Below are 11,791 nucleotides of genomic sequence, written 5' to 3' on the forward strand. Positions count from 1 at the left end.
TTCATTCACTTATTGCCTTTCATTTCATTCATATTAAAACCCAAATCATCCATACGTGGAAGTTAGATAAAGTTGATCATTCACACTAGTTAGGAAAGACTTTTTAGGAGAGAGAACATCCCTACCACAAATGGCCAATATTTGGTTTGTGAATCTAGATAAATTATATATGTTCATCTACCATGATTGAGGAAATTTTTGAGAGAATTTTTAATTTTGTTGTGAATGGTCAACAACTCACCTTTAATTTTAAATCAATGGTAAAAAACCCATTGATAAGGATCTCCCTTGTAGCTTAAAATATTTCAACTAGTGGCAGTAGAGTGAAAGGGAAATCTTTGCCATCAACCTCAAAAAAAGATTCATATGAGGGAGCTTCCAAGCACAATAATACCTAAAGAAGAAAAAGGGAAAATTTAAGAAAGAAAGACAACGAATATTGAAAAAATAAGAGAGATGAAGAAAAAACATAAGGAACTAATGACATGGAAAAACTTAGTTGAAACCAATAAGTACATCTAGCTACTAGAGAAGCAACATGTTTCTTTTCAGTGGGAAGCGTAATATATGACTTGCAGAATTAGAAACATGTAAGAAATTTTGAACTGACATAATGTTTGATTGGGATTTAAAATTACTTAAATGGGAAGATAATCATTATTAAAGTTATGGCAGAGGAGAATAATTTCAAATCACCCATATCTATAAAATAATGTAATTGATCCTCTAGAGGAATAACGACAATGCTCTTAGTATGGGAATTGAGAATTTTGTGTATATATAAAAAAAAAAAATTAAATCATTGAAAAATCAATATCAAAGAAGGAAAAAATCATTTTGAGATTGAATAAGAAGTCAAAGCATTTAATTTTAGTCTAGGAAAAGAGGAGATAGAATCTAATGAGTACAAGGATGTAGATGAGCCTTTAGTATTGGAGAAAATCATAAGAAGATTGTAGGTTGAAGTTTAGACATATAAAGTACACAATGGAAGGATGATAAGACCTTGAGAAAGGAAAACTTAAACAATTACTCTATTGATCCAAAGCTTCAACTAAGTGTAGAGATAGAGTGATGCTTGGACCAAAATAACATATGGATATTTATGATTAAATAGTAAATATTAAAAAAAATTCAAGGTTTCATGGGACATGAAAAATGGTTATGTAGATAATCGAGAAGAATACAATGAAAATTCAAAATTATGGAACACGTAATCTTGAAAGTTAAATTAAAGAAAATTTCCTTAAACTTAGGGACTTTTGCTAAATTGTCAACTACAAATTTTGGACGTTTGAAAATTGTATATATGGTAGTATATATTGCATATAAGTTTTAATTTCCTACGTGATTAAAAGATCACAATTTTGTCCATGTGTATTTATAGAAAAACCATGTTCATAATCCTAAGCATATTAGTATTTAGGATTTTATTCAAGTGGAATGAATAGGAAACTTCTAGTTATAAATATTATAGATCTGAAATAATAAGGTAATGATGCTCTAGAATTGAGCTATAGGACAAGAAATGGTGCACATGAAGAGATTTAATCTTAAAAAGTCAAACTGGAAAATATAAGATGCAATGCAAGAAGCATATCCATGTTGAATTTGAAATTTTGGATATTTTAGATAAGCTAAAGGCCTTAAGGACATGGTGTATAAAGCTTCAGTAATGTGCATTGTAAATATTAGTTTGTATAATGCATATAAACATCAAGAATAACCTTGAGGATGGTACAAAATATAAGGAGAGAAGAGCTACGAAGGTAGTGGGGGAGGGTGTTAGGCGGTGGAGAGGTGTAACAACCTAGTTTGGTCCCAAAATTGGCCCCAAAATTGAACGTACATGTAAAGTTGAATTGGATGTACATTTAAACCTATGTGAAAAAACTATAAAAATATATATTGAAAATAATTATAAATCAAATTAACCAATTGCAAACCAAGAAGACTAAATGATAATAAAGAGCGTGACTCTATGAGGAAGACTATATGATAATAGACTATATGATAATAAGGAGCACGAATCTATGAGAGGGAAAGGCCAATTACAAACAAGGAAGAATAAATTATAATAACGAGCATGAGGCTATGAGGAAGACTAAATGATAATAAGGAGCATGACTCCATGAGAGGGAAAGGGAAGGGGATCTAAAGGGTCCTTAACATGATACTAACGTTCTATTCATGCTCATTTATCTCTTAGCTACCTTATGTAGACGTATTTGACATTAGATATGAAGACTTAATATGAAGCACGCGGCCTCATTTTAAGGGTATTTATTTGTTTATTATTATTGATATTTTGGCACTCTACCATTATGTTGATGGCTTGACTATTTTGTGGGTAATGGTTGTGAGGAAACAAGTCATTATTGATGTTCAAATACCTAATTCCCAGGTGAGGATATCCTCTATCCAATATACCAAGAACGAGAAGGGAAGTGGACATAACCTAAGAGACTATGGTGCGTCGAAGGAGATCTCACCATTAGTGTTTTTCAAGCTACGAGGGAAGAGATGGTAGTTGAAATTTTCTAGACTGCAACTATTAGTTCCATGTGTATGTGTGCAATTTATGAATTGAGTTGAGTGTGAGAGATTTAAAACCTTGCCATATAGATAACTTTCCCTTTTAGATTCGTAACCTTGACTTGGGCATGGAAATTGTAATGGAGTGCCTATAATTTGGTGGAATTGTCTTTGCTTGCACCCAATTGGTGAAGAATTATTAGAAACGTAAGTAGTTATTTATGGTTTATGTTATTTCCTTTAAATATTATAAGTTACATATTCATTTATGGTTTTGTGTTATTGCATGAATTACGTTTCTTTTTGTGGGACATGATACACTAGAGAACCTGCTTTCGTCTAGCTTTCGTTTTCATATATGAATAGTAGAATCGTTTTTCTCTATATCGACCTTTGTATGCATTACAATGCAGTTGCATAAATTCTTTCAGAGTGGTTAATCCTTGATCGCAATACATAGTTGGTTGAGTGATCGGAATACACAGGTGGTTGAGTACGTCAGAACAACGTAGATCCGTGAGACTTTTTACCCGTCAGTTAAATGGACATCTGTCATAAAGACAATATCATTAACATAAAAAAGGAAAGATGAGCATTATTTTAATTAAAGTGGTGCTAGGAGCATTGAATTTTTGCAAACATGTCTTTATTACGTAAATGTAAATGCTAAAAGAAATAGGGAACAAGGTATTATTATTAATTTATTTTTAATTGTCACTGCATAGCAATAGAATTCTCACATGTAAACATGAATTACCTTTAAACAACAATTATTACATTTATCAAATAAATGCAATTAAATACAAAGTAGGAATGTTTGTTTTTATATTTGGATTATAGGTTTTAAATTTAATTATCAATAATTATTGGCATTGTCTAACGATTATGTCTTTTGCAGTGTCTAGTTGAAATATGACAAACATGTTTTTGTTATATTATGACTTTTCCATGTTTGAAATGTCTTTTTGACTACATATATGGATTGAATACTTTTGTAGTTCACAAATCTCGAGGTTGTAATTCCAACAAATCCTCAACAAATTATGGACAAATTAGATCGAAATATATGCCAACAAAAGCATCAAAGCCTATTAAAAATTGATTGCCCTATAATTGTTAGATAAAAATTAAAGCTACATAAACTATCTACTAAATATTTTAATAGTAGTCAAGATAGAGAGTTAAAATTTATCTCAAAGATAGTATGTTCTTTTGGCCTTTCAATTTAATTAACAAGAATAAAGTGTTATTAAACTCTTATTTTATATATATATATATATATATATATATATATATATATAAAAGAGCTTAACTTGATTTTTTTTTCTAAATTAATAATAATAATATTTCAAAATAAATTATAATTTAGTAAATCTTTTATATAATTTTTTAATAGTTAGCCAGGTATCATATAATTATTTTGATGTAAATTATATTTATAACAAATATTATGTTTATGTCATATGGTTTTGTCTATCTAATAATAATATTTCAAAATAAATTATAATTTAGTAAATCTTTTATATAATTTTTTAATAATTAGCTAGGTATCATATAATTATTTTGATGTAAATTATATTTATAACAAATATTATGTTTATGTCATATGGTTTTGTCTATCTATTATTTAATGTATATATTTATTTGTTTATGTTTCTTTTTCTTTCTTTTTTCTTTTTTCTAATGTGATGACCTACTAGAAGGGGGCACACCATCTATCCCAAACAAGGAAGCCTAACTTTAATGGACCAAAAAAAAATTTGAACTCACACTTCATGATAGAGGGCAAAATATTTTGCAAATAAAACTTCAAGCAACTAGACCACCCATCAAAGATAGACTACCGATCAAGGATAAACTGAACTGAACTTCGCTTACCTTGTGCACCTTGTACCCTTAACGTGTTTTATGTAATGGAATCTTAATGTAATTGTTTTATGCAATGCAATATTGAGCATTAAGAGTTTCCAAGTCATCGTTGGAATATCATGTTGGCTTGAAAAGTCATATGCTCGCTCAATCACTTATTGAAGCCCATCGTGTTCATCCCATCTTTAACATGAATGATAAGGTAACGTTTTAACATTTCATTTGACGTATATATTCTTCAAACGGACAATTAAGTAGCCATTTTGGGTACAATTACCTTTCGTGGACAGGAGGCTATTTTGGGACCGGATATCGGGCTCAGTTCTGTTGGGGCTGGGTTCATTAATAATCGCAGGGATCTCAATTTTTCCATGGGGCTTGGGGAAATATGGGGATTCAAATCTCGAGAAAACAATATGAAAATGTATTTCAAGGACATGCTGGAAGCTTTCGCTCTCAATGACGTGGTTCCTCACCAATTGGCTTCCACATAGAGGAAGAAAAGAATTGGGGTAAAAGGCATATCAAAACGCTTGGACAAGGACAAGTTTTTGATAAACTCCAATCTACCTGGAGTGTTGGCTGGCTTGCATACAAAAATTATACCCTCTTTCTTGTTAGATCACACGCCCATTAGGCTTGCTTGGAAGGAGGAGGTATTTCATCGTTATTTTCCCTTCAAATTCAATCGCAAGTGGCTGAAAATGAAGGAGTTCGATTCTCTGGTGCTTAAAGCTTGGAGGAGGCCAATCATACCAGTTCCACAGGACAACATGACACTTATTTGTAAAAAGATGAAGGGATTGAAAAAGGATGTCAGCACATGGTGCAAATCGAACAGAGAAATTTATTTTAAAGCACTCACTGAGATAGAAGAATCAATGCTGGTGTATAATGATCCTTTCGATCCTCTTTTCTTCTCGTATATCTACCGCAATGAAATTCTGGAACTGGAGGGAGCAAAAAGGAACATCCTTTTATCGTAGGCGGAGGACTTGAGGATTAAACATCGGGCTATATGGTGGGAAGTTGGAGATAAGAACACCGGTTCTTTTTTAAAATATGCAAATATGAGGAAGAAGATAAATTCCATTACGAATATCTGGGATGAGGAAAGACACCACTACACAACGCAACAAGCTATTGAGAAGGAAACTGTCAACTATTTTAGCAGTTTTTACGGGCAGCATGACCATGATATTTGGGTTCAATTGGAGTTCCTAAACTAGGTACCAGGGACATTCTCGGAGAAGGACAATGCCGAGATGGGAAGACCGATTACTAAGGTGGAATTATTAGCTGTGATAAAATATTCTGCAAGAGAAAATAACCCTGGTCCAGATGGTTGGGGAATAGATATCTTCAATCATTTTTCAGAAATTATGCACCCTGAACTACCTGCCATGGTTGAGGAATGCCGGATAAAAGGGTGTATTACTGGGGCCATCAACGCCGCATTCATAGCTCTGATTCCCAAATCAGATGATCCCGGAACTTTTGCATATTTCCATCCCATTTTCCCTTGTAACTCAGTGTATAAGATCATTTCTAAAATTATTGCAGGCAGAATTAAACCGATTTTATCAAAGTTTATTACTCCAAAACAGTTCGAGTTCCTGTAAGGAAGGCAGATCCATGATGTTGTAGCTATCACTCAGGAAATGTTACATACAATGAAAGTCAAGAAACAAAATTCATGCCTCCTGAAAGTGGACCTGACCAAGGCCTACGACTACGTGGATTGGGAATTTTTAAAGCTTGTGTTGATTAAAGTGGGTCTGTCACCCCGCAACTCCAACTCGATTATGACATGTATAAAATCCACTAATTTTGTAATGATTATAAATGGTATGCCCTCAATTCTTTTTGGGTCACAGGGGTTCGCCGGAGGGTTACGCCCTTTCTCCCCTCCTTTTGCAACTCGATTATGACAAGTATAAAATCCACTAATTTTGTAATGATTATAAATGGTATGCCCTCTCAATTCTTTTTGGGTCACAGGGGTTCGCCGGAGGGTTACGCCCTATCTCCCCTCCTTTTCCTTCCTGTCATAGATTTCCTGAGTCTTAAAGTGAGCGACATGAGGATCACGGGGGAGATAACTGTCGTTAAAATTACCAAGCTTTCCATAGTTTCACATCTATTCTTTATTGATAAAGATGACATTGTTTGGTGGGACAAAAGAGTCGGGCGAATGGTTTATCATACATATGATCATCTCTTCCTTTGGCGTAGCGATTGGCTTACTATGAACAAGCAAAGTCTTTTATGATATATGGGAACAAAGAAGATTAAAAACTCATACATGTTTGTAGCCTATTTGATGTTCCATGCAGAAATATGGAGTCAGATTTTGAATACCCTAGTTTCAAACTAAAGCCAAATTTTTACGCTAATAAAGATTGGGACTCACTCGTCAATAGAATGGAAAAAAAATTGTGAGGATGGCAGCAAGGGTCGCTTACAGGAAGGGTTAGTTAATATTGCTTAAATTAGTACTACAAAGCATATCGTTCTACTGAATGCAGATTTTCATGCTTCCAACGGATATTTTGCACAGGTTAGATGCCATCATGGAAAGGTTTGTGGGGTTGGGCAACAAGCAAAAGGGAAAGTTTCACTTTGTAAGATGGCCAGTGGCCAGTATTAGTGAGGAAAATTTAGGAAGAAGGTTGTTGGAAAACATTAGTTCTAACCACCTGCATTAATTTTGTTTTGTATAACCATTTTGATCTTATAGGAATTTTATTTTCAGGTAATTTTATTAATTCCCAAGTTTAGTTTTTCATTATAGAGTCATATTCTTCTTTCATAGCTTCCATCCATTCTTTATGATTTTTATCTTGTTCATAATTTAAAGGCTAAAAAATAATCATTACTTGAGACATTAAAGCATAATCTTTATGATTTTTATCTTGTTCATAATTTAAGGGCTAAAAAATAATCATTACTTGAGACATTAAAGCATAATCTTTATACCTGATGGGGGTTTGAACATGTCGTGTTGACCTTCTTAGAGGTTCATTACATTGTAGAGTAAACATTAATTCCAACCATCTGCATTAAATGTGTTGAGACTAGTTTCTTCAGGTGAATTCATGAGAAAGTTTCATTAAATGTGTTGAGACTAGTTTCTCCCTCTGAATTCATGAGGAAATTTTGAGAGTTCAAATAACTTCCTAAAGAAGCCAGTTTCACTAACTCGAGAAAGTCCTTCATTGTGTATAAATACCCTCTTTGGCAATGAAATATTCAATCGCGTTTTGTATTTAGTTCTGCATTCTGCGTTCTCTCATATGGTATCAGAGCCGAAAGTTTCGGCTTAGTTTCACAACTCAAGGCTCGTCTGCGCTTGGAGGAGAAGATTGACTTTGTGTTGTGAACACTGGTGTGGAGCACAGGTTGGAGCTTTGAATAGAAGTGCTGGCCTATTTTTTGTTTTCAAGTTGTTGCAGTTGTAGTTGTGGTGTATCTTTGTGTGTAGGTTAGATGCTGGCGCTGGAGTGGCTTTAGTAGTGCGGAGTTTCGAGCCTGTGGCAGTTGTGGAGGTAGCGTCGAAGTGGTGGAGCATTGTGGTGGCCACTGTGTGAGGAGACATTGTGGCTTGAAGAGGCATGGAGGAGTCGAGGAGCAAGACTGGTGTGTAGGCTTGCAGAGCCTGAAGTTGTTTGCTGCCCAGAGATGTGTGGTGAATGGTCTGTTGTTGTGATGAGAAGCAGTGGTGCTTGAGATGTGTGCTGGTAAGGAGAAGGCCTCAGTGAAATTTCCCTGTTCTGATGTAGGAATTCAAGCCATTGTGAGCAAGACTGTTGTACGGTCGAGATCGCCGCCGAAGGTAAATACGGTTCACTGTTTATTTTTTTGTTTTTTCAAACACTTTTGCAGGGATCTATGCTGGCCTGGTAATAGGAAGCCTAGTTTGTGAGCAGTGCGTGGAGGTTATTCTTTGTAGAAAACGTTGTAGCTGTTGATGCTGCTGCTAGCTGGGTGTGGTTTGAGACACCACGTGTCTGAGATATTTGTGTGAGATATGTGAGCCCTACAAAGGTGGAGCCTCTGTGAACACTGGAGAAGCAGCAAGCGTAGGATGTGAAGAGAAGTGGCAAGCTTGAAGGTGAGCATTCTGTTGGAAAACATTGTTCAGAATTGTTGTGTGAAAGGGAGAAGTGCAGTGGCGTGAATCTTAAAAGAGCCAAGCTCAGTATGTGTTTGGTTACAAAGTCAAAAAGTTTTTGTTGTGTTGTCTATGTTATTTTGTGTTATTTTAACCTAAGAAACAAAAAAATAAAGGAGGTTTGATTCAAATAAAGGAAAGATTTTAATGCATTTATACAATGTCATTAAAGTTATGAAAACACCTTGCGTCAAAATATTTTGGACTTTTGAGTGTTTTTTTAAAGTGGGTTTATTAAAAAAGAGTTCTTATATATGGGGGATATTTGTGTTGTTGCTTTCAAAGGAAAGTATATATAAAATGGGAAAGCATATATAAAATGGATTTTTGTACCATGAATGTCTTAAGGCGTGATTTAATGCGTGTTTGATTGGCTATTTGAGTTTGTTATTGTGGTTGAGTTTGTTATCGCTGATGTTGAGAATGGTCATTAAGATTTGGTTTTGTGATAGAGTGATAAGCCATGGGTCAGCGAAAGAGACTCAAAGAGTTTCGAAGAGAACTCAAAAATATTAAAAGAGAGAATAAAAAAGTAGAGGCGGAATATGAAATGTTAGATGAAAAATTTGTAGACATTGATGCAATATTGAAGCGATTAATGCCATTTTTTCCTACTTTTTTATGTAAATATTTTAAGCTTTGGGCAGTTAAAATGGAAGGATTGTTTGGTTCAGTAGATTTATGGAAATTTGTCAAAGAAAATTCTATGAATTCTGATGATAAGTTTAGAAGTGGAGTAGCATTACTTCTCATTATATCAGCTCTAGATGAAAACATTTTGTCTAGTATTTTGCATGAATTTGGTGAAATACATAATCTAAAAATAATTTGGGATGTTCTTGAAATGATATACAATATGGAGCGGAGTGAGAAAGTTGAAGATGATGAGAGTGATGTTGTTAAAAATGGTGATTGTGTTGAAAGTATGTCTGTAATTGACAATAGAGTAGCATGTGATAGTGATGAAACTCCTTGTGATGCAAATGATGTAGAGACGTATGAAGTGAAATTTGATGAGAATTATATATCTCATGAAGAGTGGTTCAATCTCATGCAAGAAAATCATCTTATTGATGAGTTGTTGTTTGGTGAGAAGAGTTGTCTACCTCCATACACAAATCAAATGTAGGACAATGTGTTTGCAGAAACAAAGTTGATTAAAGAGGCTGAAGACATGTATCAACCAACTATGTTAACAAAGAAAGATGAAGGAAGGAAAGCTCTCTTTATGTTAACAAAGAAAGATGAAGGAAGGAAAGCTCTCTTAAAAGAGAAAGATGACAATGGTTCTTTTTATGATATTTTATATAGATCTAACATTTCATTTAAGTGTGCAGAGATTGACTTCCAAGAAGAAGCAATAAAAGAAGAAATTGAAAGCATTAAGGACAAACATAAGTCCCAAGAAACCGCAACAATATTGAATACAAAGAATCTTAACTCACAATCAAGAAAGGATAAGCTTCATCACTATCTTATGGAAAGAAAGGTGAATATGAAATTACACCAGTGAATGAGCAAGCATGGACCCTTTCGCAAGAAGGAAAAAATGGAAGATGTGCTATCAAATCATGTGTTGCAGAAAACCCAGATTATGTTGTAAGCCTAGCTAAGACTTAGACTAGCAGGCATGTCAATTAAGAATCAAGAGAGTTCTTCATTGTGTATAAATACCCTTTTTGGAAATCAAATGTTCAATCGCGTTTTGTATTCAGTTATGCATTCTGAATTCTCTTATAGAGGTTTGGGGCATATTAGATATAGGCTCATTCAACGAATCGCTCACTACAAACAACATGTGGAGGGAAATGACTCGTAGTAGTGTATGGTCGGCCATCCTTGAGAGAAAAATATATGAGTGCTCAAACTTTAGCTACCTGGACTCGCAATGGAGCCAAAAGTTTGACAACTAAGTCTCCTATATGGTGTGGCACGATGAAAAACGTTCATTCGCTTTTGGTTTTCATAGGATGGGAAGTTCACACTAGTACTCATATTGAGGTGGGACTATATGCTTTGACACAGATGATAGGGAACCATTTCTTATCATTTCAGTTACTTGAAATCATACATCAAAAGGGCATATATAGTCTACACCAGTGTATTAAAGATCAGAATAATACCTCCATGTTCCAAGGTTGGAAATCGACAAAGATGGTGGAAATAGATCGGCCATATGCAACATAATGGGATCAATATCTACTCAAAATAAGACAAGAAGGTATTGCTATCAACACAAGGAAAGATCATATAATATGGGATGGATCTTTTAAGAAGAGGCAGTGAGAGGTAATGTAAATATACTAAAGAATACTTATTGTTGAGAAGGTTACCGATGAAAACGGTTGGTTCAAAGATACCTTGAAAGGGGAAGTGCCTAACAAGTTAAAGGTTTTTAGCTGGCTGGTATTAAATGACCTAGTGTTGACATGGAATAATTTACAAAGATGGGGTATTGCTCAGCCTAGCATGTGCATATTGTGCCATAAAGGATCAGACGATGTGGAAGACCTGCTCCTCTTTTGTACACATGCTCAGGCTATTTGGAAAGGGGTTTTGCATAATTTTAATCTCCGGTGCCAAATTTTTCATTTTGTTTACTACTCTGGTACAAAAACGACAAGAATTATCATTCCTTTTCAATCTACATTATTTGGTCTATTTTGCGAAGTAGGAATGTGAGTATATTTCAAGAAGTTGGAATGTTGGTATATTTGAAGAGAAATGAGCTTCGGTTCATGGGATATAACTAAATCAGTGGATATTTTCAATAAGATTGTCCTGAGAAAGAGGAAGGAGAAACATGGACATGTTAAATCCAAAAACATATGGAGGGTATTTTCATAAAAAGAGAAAATGTGGATGTGGGGCTTTCATAAAAATTAGTCCATATTTATATTATCATCAGTTCTAGTGGGGAGGAGGTACAAGAACCAACAACAAAATGGAGATTATTGTTTTGTGGGGTGCGTTATCTCTAGCAAAGTGCCTAGGATTTGAGAAAATACAGGTGTATGGTGATGCAAAAAACATCATTGGTTAAAGGAATACATTCTTTTCAACCCACATATATTATCGAATTAGATGAATTTGGTAAATTTCTTCTAGTTCATCCAATTTGAGCATGTTTTTAGAAAACAAAATACAACAACAAGTCTTCTATCCAGAAAAAATTTAAAGGTAGATCCTAGTAATTAGATCTATTATGGAGAA

Source organism: Pinus tabuliformis, chromosome J, assembly GCF_031772625.1.
Source record: "Pinus tabuliformis cultivar Carrire ecotype Pingquan chromosome J, CPIR1, whole genome shotgun sequence".
Taxonomy (NCBI): domain Eukaryota; kingdom Viridiplantae; phylum Streptophyta; class Pinopsida; order Pinales; family Pinaceae; genus Pinus; species Pinus tabuliformis.